The sequence below is a fragment of the Ambystoma mexicanum genome, chromosome 3p, assembly GCF_040938575.1.
Source record: "Ambystoma mexicanum isolate Mex_15411 chromosome 3p, UKY_AmexF1_1, whole genome shotgun sequence".
Lineage (NCBI taxonomy): Eukaryota > Metazoa > Chordata > Amphibia > Caudata > Ambystomatidae > Ambystoma > Ambystoma mexicanum.
The window spans coordinates 289,915,078-289,928,266 of NC_090925.1; the positions used below are offsets into that span (position 1 = coordinate 289,915,078).

The following is a 13,189-nucleotide window of genomic DNA, read 5'->3' on the forward strand; positions in this document are numbered from 1 at the left end:
ATGGAGCCTCCAGTGATGGCAGCATCAATGTCCTAAGTGGCGCAGAGGGCGATCAGGATCTGTGCGAGACCCCAACAGGCAGGCTGACGGTTCTTCTACATGGACAGCCGGCAGTTCAAGCACTAAGTTGCATCACACCAAGAACATCCCCCACGGCCGAAGTTGATCACGTCGCCAACCAGTAAGCCACACGTGGTGTCGAGGGGGAAGGTCCGAGCACTCCCTGTAGCCTGGGCCGTCGCGATCACCACGCGACAGGCCCCCGAAACAGATGTTAGTCAGTTTCCAACACCACGTCTAAATCTGGGAAGTCCATGGCTGCTGACAAAGGGGTGTCGAAAGACGCGTCGACAGCCTCCGGAAAGAGCTCAAAAAGCTCAAATTGAGCGAGTTAATTAAGAAACACGTTCCCGATAAACTACTAAATTCTCGAACGGTGAAAAACCATAAGTCTTCGGTGCCACAAGTTAAAATATCACAGGCTTTTAAAAGTAGGGATTACACTACCCCTGAGGGCACCCTTTCAGGGGCCATGCATCATATAAAGACCCCTGTCCCAGAACCTCCACCTACTCCTGCTCCATCTGTGTTGCCCAGCGCCTCCCAATGGACCATAGAACAATTCGAGAAGGTCAAGAGGAGAATGTCGAGTTTAATAAACTTCTTTGACGCTCCCCCCGAGGTCCTCTGCCCTTCAGGGGTTCCCACAGAGCGAGGCGGCAGACACTCAGCCTACTGCTAAAAAAGCCTGCCTAGAAACGCAGGCTACCACCTTGTCACATCAGGACCTGGCACAGGACACTTATTACAGCACCGTGCTCACAAGACACTGGCTAATACACAGACCCAGAGGACAAGGGAGACTTGGACCAATATTATGATGACAGTGACGTATAAAACATAAAGTCCCCGGACCACACCGACCCACCAGTGGCAGACTCCCCGGTAGACAACAAACTGCAATATAATGACCTGCTCCTAAAGGCTGCAGAACACTTCAAAATAGATACTCAAGAAGCCCAAGTCAACAAAGACTTTGTGGAGGACAACCTGGGATAAAAAAAATCTTGCAGCTCAATTCATCCCTCATTAGTCTGTCCAGAGACGTGTTCAACCCTCTCTGCTTACAACCAATTTGACAAAGGCAGTCAACCCACGCATTGAAAAGATGTTTAGACCGGCCCCCTCAGACCACTTATACATTAGGGGGGAAGCTAAAACCCAACTCTCTGGTAGTCGCCACCACAAGAAAGGGAGCATGAACCCCTCTGGCCTCTGCCGAAGCCTCTCCAGATAAGGAGAGTAAAGAAAATGTACACCATGGGCAGGAAGGTATTTTCCTCTGCAGCCTATCAGACAAGGATGGGTAATAAAACAATCCTATTAGCCAGCTATAATTGGCACAAATGGGACAAAATCGCTCAGCAGATACTCGGTCCCTAGACTCTGTCCCAGAGCCCCTAAAAACTCAGCTCTCACTCACCATTGCTGAGGGTAAACTTGTAGCCAGAGGCATCCTTAAAAATAACTTGGACGCAGCAGACAATGTGGGAAGGATTGTAGCAGAAGGCACACTGATCAAGCGCCACGCATGGAACTGCCAATAGGGGTTCAAATTGGAGACCCAGGCTACACTCTGAAACAGAACTATTGAGCTCAACGCTTTACTTGGCATAGCAGTTGAGGATGCACTTAAAAGTGCAAAGGAGTAATACGAAACCCTCCAATCCCTAGGGCAGCTTACTAACAAACCCTTTGGGCAGAGAGGGGGAGTCATATTCTTACCAGTTTAGAGGACAGAACTCTCAGCGGTCCTCAAACTACAACCAGTGGGGCAAGGTTGGTCCTGGGTTTGTTCACAAGGGCCGTCCTCCAAACAGGGTGTTAAGAGGCCATAAAAGGACTAGAGGTAGGGGCAGAACCTTCTCAAGTGGGGGGCCCAACCCCTCCTAAGCTATGGCCACCCGCTACAGTTTCCCTCCCATGCCACTTCAGTAGGTCGTATGGGGGGCGGGAGGGGTTATTGCATAGAACTAATCCAAACACCAGCCATTCACCAGCCAAGACAAAGGTACACTTCACAGGAGGAACAACTCATCCTGTTGGAAGAAATCCAAGCTCTGCTACCGAAGGACACCATATAAATCGTCCCGGTAAACAAGGGTATTTATTCAATGTACTACCTTGTACCAAAACGATACCCTGCGAACACCTATGTCAAGCCACAAAAATACCGCAACTCTACAGGAAGTGATCCCACTACTAAAACAGGGACTACATGGCCACCTTGGATATGAAAGATACATACTCTCATATTTCAAAGATCCCAGCGCACAGAAGATTATTGCGCTTAAAACTAGCAAACCACCACTACAAAATCAAAGTGCTACCCTTCTGTATAGCCTCCTCTGCAAGGGTATTCACCAAGGTACTAGTGGTAGTGGCAGCGCACCTACGCAGAGAATCCATCTCAGTGTACCCTTAGCTGGACGACTGGCTGAATTCCCTCTTACCAAATTTGCAAGTAAAAAACCCATTGAAAAATCAATCTTCTGTTCATATTGAGATTCTTAATCAATGAGAATAAAGTCTCGTTCCAAGCAAAACAGAGTTCTTGGGACTGAAGGACAGAAGAGGGTCTTGTCTGTCCGTCAAACGAAAGAGTGCAAAACATACTGCTGCAAATACCACAGTATCTAGCAGGTCGCCAAGTAAACCTATGCAAAGCAGTGCATTTCCGTGGGATGATGGCTCATGCATTTACCTGGTCCCGCAGGCACGGTTGCACATGGACCCAATGCAAGAGTGGTTAGCGAAACAGTGGTCAGTGGGACGATCTAGTGGTTGTTTTGCTAACCCTAGTTCAAGTGCTATGCTGGTGGACAAGGAAAAACCTGTTAAAGGGGAAACCTTTTCACAATCCGGCAGTGCAAGCAGTAGTCGCAACAGACTTGTCACTCACCGGGGGGAGCCCATTACCTTCACCACAAAGCGCATGGGCTGTGGACACAGATCACAGCCCAAAATCACATAAAGCTTTTGGAACTGCAAGCAGTACTACAGGCCCTACAAGCTTTCCAAGTGCACCTGTCTGGCCACACAGTGCTTATCCTCATGGACAGCACCACTGCCATGTTTTACATAAAAAATCGGGGCACACACACTCCAAATCTGTCCAGGCTAGCACAAAAAAATCTGGAAGTGGGCACTCGGGCGATGTTACTAACATCGCAACATGTTCCAGGGGAACTCAATTCTCTGGCAGACTCATTAAGCAAAGACCCCCTACCCAAAGAGCACGAGTGGCAGCTCGACAAATATCTTAAACGGTATCTTCTCCCTTTGGGGATAACCCCCTTTAGACTTGTTCGCCACAAGCAAGAGCACGCAGTTCCCAGACTTTGCATTCAGGTTTCCCCAACAAGGGTCAAAGGGGAACGCCCTGTGGGTGAAATGATCAGGGAAATTTGCGTACACTTTCAGGTTGCCCGACACCACTAATGAGCATGTTGGTGAACAAGTGACACTAATCCTAGTTGCTCCTATGTGGCCGAGATATCTCTGGTTTCTACTTCTGCGCAAACTGGTGATGTGCAATCCCTACAACATGCTCACACCTCACGGGGGGAGGGTGACAATGTTCCATCCACACCCTCAGTCTATGAATTTGGCAGCTTGGCTCTTGCAGTCCTAGCATTTGGCCATTTAAAACAACCTCAAAGATGTATGGAAATCCTCAAGGAAGCATGAAAACCAAACACCAGGCACTGAGTGGAAAAGGTTTGTAATATGGTGCCAGCCAAGAAATGTAAACCCAATAGAATGTACTCCATCACATATTCTTCATTACATGCTCCACTTGCTTGACTCGGGACTGGTGTTTTACTTAATCAAGGTTTACCTGGCGGCTCTATCCACGTACACCACTTCTCAAAGCAAGGTATCCTGGTGGAAAATCCCTGTCATAACGGCATTCTTGGAAGGAGGAAAGACACTTTAACACCCCCGACCCCCCCTCCCCCAACCCCCCATTTCAAACCCACCTCCAGGATGGGACCTACATGTAGTACTTGCAAAGCTCATGGGACACCCCTTTGAGCCTATGCAAAAATCCAACTTTAAACACCTTGCATAAAAAAACTGCTTTTCAGGTGGCTATCGCCTCCATAAGAGTCGGTGAATTACAAGCTTTATTAGTGCAAGACCCTAAGAACACACCCTAGGTTTTGGTCATATCGAAGTTCCATGTCAACCAGTTCATTGAACTACCAGCTTTTTCAAAACCCTTCCAGCTCAGCTGAGAAAGAACTCCTACACTAGATGTAAGGAGGGCAGTCCTTTACTATGTAAACAAAACGCTACAAAACTGACCAATTGATTGTCTCCATGGCACCTGGCAGGGAAGGTGATGCACGTTGGAATAAATACATACAGCTCTGCTACTTTCTATCAAATACTCTGCCTTTCACACCAAGAGCTCTTTACCAGGGGTACAGGAGCTACTCTTGTGTTCATTGCAACCGTCCTGCTGGACGCCTTTTGCAAAGCAGCAACATGGAGCTCTATACATACTTTTACTCAACACTACTGCATTGACACACATTCTAAAGCCGTTTCACAGGTGGGACAAACAGTGCTCAAACATTGATTTGCCATTGTATCTTCTTACAACCCACCACCGTCTCCAGACACTGCTCGCTAATCTATGCATAGCATGTGATCTAAGCAGATCCACAAGCCTCAAAAGGAATAAATTACTCACCGTAATAGTATTTGTTGCTTGTGTAATCTGCTTGGAGCGCATGCTGTGCATAGACAGACATCTAGTGGAAGCTGCGGAGTATTCGAGTTTTTCGAAACTCGAAAATGGTGTGCCAGTAATACTATCCCTATTGTGACGTCCCCTTTACCCATGATCCCTCACGCATGTAGGTCCCTCAGATTGTTTTTTTCCGCCATTGTGAGTGGTCGCAAAAATATAAGCGAAGTCCTTTTTCGGCGTACGCCATTGAACTTTAATAAATTAGTGCTTCTTCCTGTCCTTTGCCGACGCCGTGACTCGACGTGGTGAAGACTGAAGAAGACTTCGAAGTTGACCGTCAGACGGAGACTTTGCCAGCGCCACCTGGCCTTGGAAGGCTTTTTCGGCCTCGGCCTAACAGTAGGGAGAGTGGGGGGGTGGTCATAAACAAGTTTATTCCCACCCTTTTCCATAGTCTCCCAGCTGCCTACCAATATTATGGAGCATACTCCCTTTAAGTTCTGCCCCTCCTGCAATAAGAATTTCACGTGGGTCGACAGCATAGGGTCTGTAGCCTCTGCTTGAATTGAGACCACGACGAGGTGCATTGTCAGGCTTGTAATCTAGTCCGACTGTCTTTGCGGCTTTTAAGTCAAACTAAATATTGGGCCCATCACGCCATGCAGGCCGAGGCCTCCATGGACGTCGAAGAAGCATCCAGCAACAGCGAGGGTGACGGGGAACCTTCACGTTCCCCAGTGCCAGCCCCGACCCTAGCAGACAGGCCGGCGGTCCTGTTACGGGGAAGACACCCGGCGGCAAGGGCACCACACTCCCCCACAAACATACACCCCACGGTGAAGGGCAGATCTTCCGATCAGATGTCCCATGGGCGCTCCGAGCAGCAGCCGCCTGACGAGCCCACCAAGACAAAGGTCACCCGACTCAAAACTCCCCTGTCCGGCCCCGCAACGGCGAAAGATGCCGTGCAAGCTATCCCTGCGGTCGAAGCTCGGCCTACATCCGGGGACAAGCCCAGGGAGTCCTCCGAAGCCCCCTCTTCGACCCCGAGCTCCAAAAAATTGTCTAAGAGCAGGGACCATAAGGAAAGAGACGTCCAGTTCCTTTAGAGAGAGGGACTCACTTAACAAGGAGAAGGCTAGGGAGCAGCCCTCTAGCCAACATAAAAGTATGCCCCTACAGGACACTATAGTAGAGTCTGATCATGCACATCAGCCTGACACTATCAGTCTTGATTAAGAGGAACATACCCCCACTCCTGCCTTCTCCGACCCGGAGGCTATACCCAGTTCAGCCAGATGGTCTGCACAGGATATTGAGTCAGGAGTTGCATGACCGGTTTGGCAAATGTCTTTGAAAAACATCCACATGTTCGGACAACTTGGCCTCCACGCCTCCCACTACACAAGCGTCTGGTTCCAACACAACACCTACAGCCTCAGTCCCAGGCAACGGTTGTACCATTTAAGAGGAGATCTCTTCCCCCAGTAGAATTGGCTGATGAACCACCAGACTCCTCCTCGCCTCTCCCACAACCTTTATGACCAGGATTTAGGGGGGAGGATGAATACTTCGACGGTGAACCCTATTATGGTGACATCGAGGGTTATGACGCCGGGGGGGGGCGGGGGGGAGATGACCAAGATGACACTGTGATTTCTGCGATGGACTCTCCAGTCTCGCAAGACCCTCCTTTACCAGAATTCCCGGTGGAAAACCAGCCACTATTTAACGATATACTCATAAGGGCTGCCAGGCCTTTCGGCATCGAAAAACACAAGAGGCCCAACAAGACAAGGATTTTGTGGAGAATATGCTGGGCGATTAACAAAAAACGGCAACCCAATTTATCCCCTGCTAAAAACAGTCCGAAGGATTCAACCTTCCCTAGAAATACCAAACGATACCAGGGCGGTGAACCCTAGGATCGAGAAACTTTTCAAACCAGCACCTTCCGACCCCTTATATATAAGGGGCCAGCTTCGACCTTACTCTCTTGTTACCACCACCCGCAAGAGAGCTGGTACCCCCTTGGCCTCCTCCGAAGCCCATCCGGACAAGGAGAGTAAGAAATGATGTAATGGGGAGAAAGATAGCGTCCACTGCAGCTTACTAGGCACGTATAGCAAACAATTCCACCTTGCTATCCAGCTATGACTGCACAAAGTGGGATGAGGTAAATGCCCTGGCAGAGTCGCACCAGAGCCACTAAAAGCCAAACTCTCCCTTCCCGCTTCCGAAGGCGGAGCTACAGCAGGCGTCGTCCTAAAAAATAACTTAGACGCAGCTGACAACTCTGGACGAGTTCTTGCAGAAGCCACCATTTTAAACGCCATGCCTGGCTTAGGCAGTCGGGCTTCAAACTTGAGACTCAAGCTACCCTACTAAATATGCCAGTTGAGCAGAGCGTACTATTTGGAAAGGCAGTTGAAGACGCTCTCAAGTCCGCCATGGATGAGTATGAGAACCTTAAATCCCTTGGCCAACTGACTAATAAACAATCAGGCCAAAGAGGTGGTAGTAATTTTCGTTGTTTTCGGGGGAAAAACATGCAGAGAGGGACCGGAATGCCAATGAACAAAGGTTCCTCTTGGAATGCCAATGAACAAGCGACCCAGGGTTACCCCAGGGGTCAGCGCAGGACCCGCGGAAGATGGAGAGGCTCCCCCATCCGAGTTGGAGGGACACCCTCTAAGCAATGACATCCCGCTACGGGTCCCCTCCCATGTTTCCCCAGTCGGGGGCCGAATATTTTTTTTTTCACCCACGCATGGGAGGGTAGAACATCGGACAAATGGGTGTTGTCAACTGTGACAGGGGGTTATTGTATAGAGCTTTAAGGAAGACCGTCAAACCTCCCCCGCGCCAAAAGAAACCATTGCAGGAGGAACAACTTATCCTGCTAGAAGAGGTGAAAGCTCTACTCAAAGACTCCATCGAGGGAGGTAAACAAGGGTATTTATTCAACGTACATCCTTGTTCCAAAAAAAAATCTGAACATGTGGCCGGTACTAGACCTGTGCCCTGCAAACAAATTTGTAAAGCCACAAAAATTTCGCGTGACAACCCTACAAGAAGTAATCCTTCTGTTAAAAAGGGGGTATTACATGGCAACATTGGACATCAAAGATGCCTATTTTCATATCTCAATGTTCCCAGCGCACAGAAGATTCTTGGGGTTCAAAGTAGCAAACCAACTCTCAGTTCAAGGTGCTGCACTTCGGAATAGCATTGGCTCAAAGGGTGTTCACCAAGGTACTGGCGGTGGTGGCAGTGCACCTACGCAGGGAGTCAATCCCAGTGTTACCCTTACCTGGACGACTGGCTGATCACGGGAGAAAACTACCATCTTTGTAAAGTAAACGTGCAAAGGACAATAGACCTTCTCTTACAATTGGCCTTCTCAATAAACAAGAAAGTAAAGTCTGATACCAAACACATCAAAACAGTTCCTAGGAGCTGTTTTAGATACAGAGAGGGTTAGCCTACCCCTCCCTGGAAAGAGTGCAAAATATGGTTCGGCAAATACCCCAGTATCGAGCTGGTCTCCGGATAAGCGTACGCAAAGCAATGTGCCTGCTAGGTATGATGGCATCATGCATTTACCTAGTCCCCCACGCGTGCCTGCGACCAATGCAGGAATGGTTGAACAATGGTCTCAGTGGGGCGATCTAGTGGTTGTTTCGCCAACACCTGTTCAGAACTTACGCTGGTGGTGAAGTGAAAATCTATTCGAGGGGAAACCCTTCCACGATCCAGAAGCACAAGCGGTTATCACAACGGACGCATCCCTTTCCGGGTGGGGGGCCCACTACCTTCAGCACACGGCCTGTGGTCACAAGTGACTGCACAGAAACACATAAACGTTCTGGAGTTATTGGCAGTCCTCAAAACCCTACAATCCTTCGAAGAACACTTGACAAACCTGTCGGTACAAGTCCTAACAGACAGCACCACTGCAATGTTCTAGGTCAACAATCTGGGAGGTACACACTCTACAAATCCAAGCTGGCACAGAAAATATGGAAGTGGGCACTCAGACGAGGGATGTCCCTGGCCTCCCAACATGTTCCAGGGATACTGCACACTAGCAGACTCTCTCAGCAGAGACCCTCTACCAGAAGAGCATGTGTGGAAACTACACACAGATGTCATAGACCACACATTCTCTTTGGGGATACCCCTCTCTAGACTTGTTCGCTACAGGAGAAAACAAGCAATGCCCAGACTTCGCGTCCATGTTCACCCAGCCACACTCCAAGGGGAACGCCCTATGGGTGAACTGGTCAGGGATATTTGCTTACGCTTTTCCCGAGACTGTTAATCAGCAGGATAGTGAACAAAATAAACGGGGAACAGATGACACTCATCCTAGTTGCTCCTATGTGGGCGAGACAACTGTGGTATCCACATCTGCGCACGCTGACTATGTGCGAGCCTATCAAGCTCCCGTACCAAGTCAACCTGTTGACTCAACACGGGGGATAAACGTTATACCCACAACCTCACTCTTTGAACTTGCCAGCATGGCTCCTGAAGTCATAGTTCGGACACATTAATCTTCCACAACGATGTCTGGACATCCTAAAGGTAGCACGGAAACCAAACGCCAGACACTGCTATTTCTACAAGTGGAAGAGATTTGTCATTTGGTGCCATTCTAAACAGATCAACCCCATAGAGTGTATGCCATCACACATTCTTACTTACATGCTCCACCTGTTCGATTCAGGGTTGGTCTTTAACTCTCTCAAAGTCCACCTTGCAGCTTTATCAGCATACACCACCTCTCAAAGTAAGATCTCATGGTGGAAAGTGCCAGTCATCAAAGCTTTCATGGAGGGAGTGTAAAAGATACATCCTCCAGTCTCTAACCCCCTGTCTGGTTGGGATCTAAAAGTAGTACTAGCAAAACTCATGGGACCCCCCTTCGAGCCTTTGCAACAGGCTACCCTTAAACATTACCTATAAAACTGCCTTCTTAGTGGCTATCGCTTCCATAAGAGTCAGCGAGATCCAAGCCTTGTCAGTGCTGGACCCCTTCTTTGTCATCCATAAAGACGAATTGGTTTTACAAACTCACCCTAGGTTTTCACCTAAATTTATTCCCAAGTTTCACGTAAACCAGTCTATTGAGCTCCCGGCCTTCTTTCAAAACTACTAGCTCAACTGAGGTCAAACTCCACACACTAGATGTGAGGAGAGCAGTTCTCTACTACGTAGATAAGATCAACCTGCTTAGGAAAACTGGTTAACTGTTCGTCTCCATGGCTACAGGCAGACAAGGAGAGCGTGTTTCAAAGAGAGCAATCTCCAAATGGATAGTCAAATTTATAGTTATGCTATTCATTATCAGACAAGACACTGCCTTCTACACCTAGAACCCACTCCACAAGGGGAGCTGGGGCTGCGTTAGCCTTTCTTGCAAACGTACCATTGGACATTTGCAGAGCAGCTACATTGAGCTCAGTTCACACCTTGACTGAGCACTACTGCATTGACCCACATTCCGAAACAGATACACAGGTGGGACAAGCGGTTCTAAAACATCAGCATTCCCTCCAGTCAAGCTTTCGGCGGATGCAGATCTTCTCGCCAGGGAAGGAGGCGCCATTCTGCACCACGACCCAGGATCGCTGAACCTGAAGGCCTGGCTCCTGTAGCACTAGAGTTTGGGGGCTACGATTTACCAGCGGATTGTAAGGAGGTGCTTGCCAAGGCCAGAGCTTTATCTACTCTCAAATGCTATGGGTACAAGTGGAAGAGGTTCGCTGTTTGGTGCCGTACTCAGAAGATGGACACTGTGAGTCACTGCTCCGCAGGTGCTTCCCTATTGTCGTTGGCCAAGGCAGGACTGGCCCATGCTTCCATCAAGGTTTATCGGGCTGCTATCTCCCGCTACAACAGATCTTCTGGACGATCATCCTTATGGTCGCATAGTTTGGTCAAGGAGTTAGTCAAAAGACTATTTCGCTCGTTCCCACTGTTGAAGGCCCCGGCATGGGAGCTCAGTGTGTTGCTTACTAGGCTCATGGGTCCACCGTTCGATCCTATGCATTCGGTGCCACCGAAATTTTTGTCGTGGAAAACAGCATTTCGAGGGGATTGGGTCCTCCGACGTAGTCCATATCTATGACAGGTAATGTCCACAGCTGTGCTGCTTCAGAACATTTTCTGTGTCCTACGTTGATGCGCCGTCCCCGAGGACCTCCTCCGATGGCCGACTTCACCCGATGTGATAAGTAGGGTGCACGACGCCCGTAGCCTCAGTTCCGTTTTTTTCCGCGAACGTGTTCGCTTCGTGAATCTGGGTACACCTCGACTCTTTGGAGTTTGTTGTATTCTTCTCGGTTCTTTGAACCTGTTAGGTTTTTGTGACGTCTACCTCGTCTTCAATCCCGCGTCCGGGCTTCAAGAAATGCAGGGACTGTGGGTCCAAGATGTCGGTAACAGACTCGCACAACGCCTGCCTCTGGTGCCTCGGGGAGGCCCACGACACGGACGACTGTGTTGACTGCCAGTCGCTAATGGCCAAGGCCTTGCGGGAGCGCAAGAAGTTGTCCGTAGGTAGGGTGTCTAAGCCCAGGAAGTCGAGGTCTGCAGGGCTTTCGACGGATGATTCAAGAGGTGACTCCGCATCATCGTCGGAGGTCCAGTGGGTCTCGTTCCGGGAGTCGGTCGCGCCACTTCTCTGCCTCTTCGAGGCATTCCTGGAAACGCCGGCATCGGTCGCCTTCCCCCTCCTCTTCCGAGGACTTCGCCCGTCGCTTATCCCACCATGCAAGCGACACCAGAGGAATGGGCTTCCTTCAGGAAGATGATGTTGGCGATTCTTGAATCGCAGGGCACCGGTCCGTCCGTGCCTCAGAGTGGGGTCGGTCGTTATCGGTCGAGAGACACCGCTCGCACGCCTTCGGGCTCGGGTGGTCGGCACGGTTCACGGGAGAGGTCCCGCTCTGACAAGGGTAACCGTTCTCGCCATGTCCGTTCCAGGTCCCGGTCCTCGACGTGCTCGAGACCACGTGATCCTGTGACGTCTTCGAGGTAGACGTCGACACCTGTGGCGCCAAGGTCGTCGACCTCTCTCGAGGCTCTGCTTTCGAGGGGGTCGTCTATGCTGTCGGCGCCTAGGTCGTCGAAGGACACGCTCGGAGCCCTGGCTTCGAAGCCTGTGTCGCCGCCGGTGCTGGCGGCGCTGCGGCTGACGCCGATTCGCTCAACGCTGATTCTCTCGGCGCCAACTCATTCAGCGCCCTCGACGCCTTTCGAGGCAGTGGTGTCGGAGGGGCCCCGTGGCACGGGGGTAGCCCCTAGAAAGGCTCTGGCTAAGGTCAGGCATTGCTTTGGTCCTCCGGTGTCTTCTTCTCACCGCCTGGAGTACATTTCAGAGGGTGATGAGGGCTCTGATAAGGGCTTGGTGCCGGTGCCTGATGAGCTTCTCTCGGGCCATAGCCATTTTGATGACCTGAGGCAGTCACTGCATGATGCCAGTGGGCTGGACACCTCTCCGGAGGTGTAGTTTTGTAGGCCGGAGCCTGGCACTCCTGCCGATTCTTCGTACCGGCGCTTTAGTACTTGGGATGGTCGGCTCCCCCAGGGGAGTTTGTTCAGGATCTCACGGACATCCTTGATCTTGGTCCCCCCACCCCCCCACTGACCAGGTACTGCCATTTCATATGGCTCTGCAGAGGGGTGGCGGGGGCTTGGACTGCTCCAGAGTCTCCCGGCAGTGGGCAAGTCCTTGTCGCGAAAATACCGTCCAGCCAGTAGCGACCCCTGCTACTTGACCAGGCGCCCCACTCCGGAGAGTTTGGTGGTGCAGGCGGCCACGGCCCCGGCAAAGCAGGTGTCGTACCCTACCATCCCCCCTGATAGGGACGACAAACGTTTTGATGGCTCGGCGAAGAAAGTGTTTTCTTCTGGTGGTATGGCGCTTCAGGCGGCCAACTCCATTTGTGCCTTATCTCGTTTCACACACTCTCTGTGGAACTGTGTTGCGTTAGCTGCTGAACATATTCCCGAAGGGGACGAACGGGATGGTTTCCTTGCTATGGTCCAGGATGGTAAGGATGCCATGTGAGTCCGTTCAGTCAGGTTTGGACATGGCTGAATGCATCAGCAGGTCCATGGCGGCGAGCACCGTGATACGCAGGATTGCGTGGTTGCGGAAGTCGGGGTTTGCTCCTGATGTGCAGTCTCGGCTCCTCAACATGCCCTCTGACGGTGAACACCTTTTTGGCAGCAAGCCTGACGAGAGCCTTGAGAGGTTGCAGACCTCCAAAGCTGCAGCAAAGTCGTTGGGCGCTGCAGTTCGCCAACCTCCGCCTTTTCGTCCTAGGGGACAGCAATGGAGGGGTGGTTCCTTTCGCTATTACTCGCCCTTCAGTAAAGCGAGAGGAGCTGGCAGTCAGAGGCCAACGCAGGCGT

General features: G+C 50.7%; 1 protein-coding gene across 1 annotated transcript in view; it reads left to right on the forward strand.

Moving 5' to 3' along the window:
* STIP1 (stress induced phosphoprotein 1) overlaps positions 1–13,189 on the forward strand; it is an 812,376-nt gene that overhangs the window by 279,216 nt on the left and 519,971 nt on the right. The window lies entirely within an intron of this gene.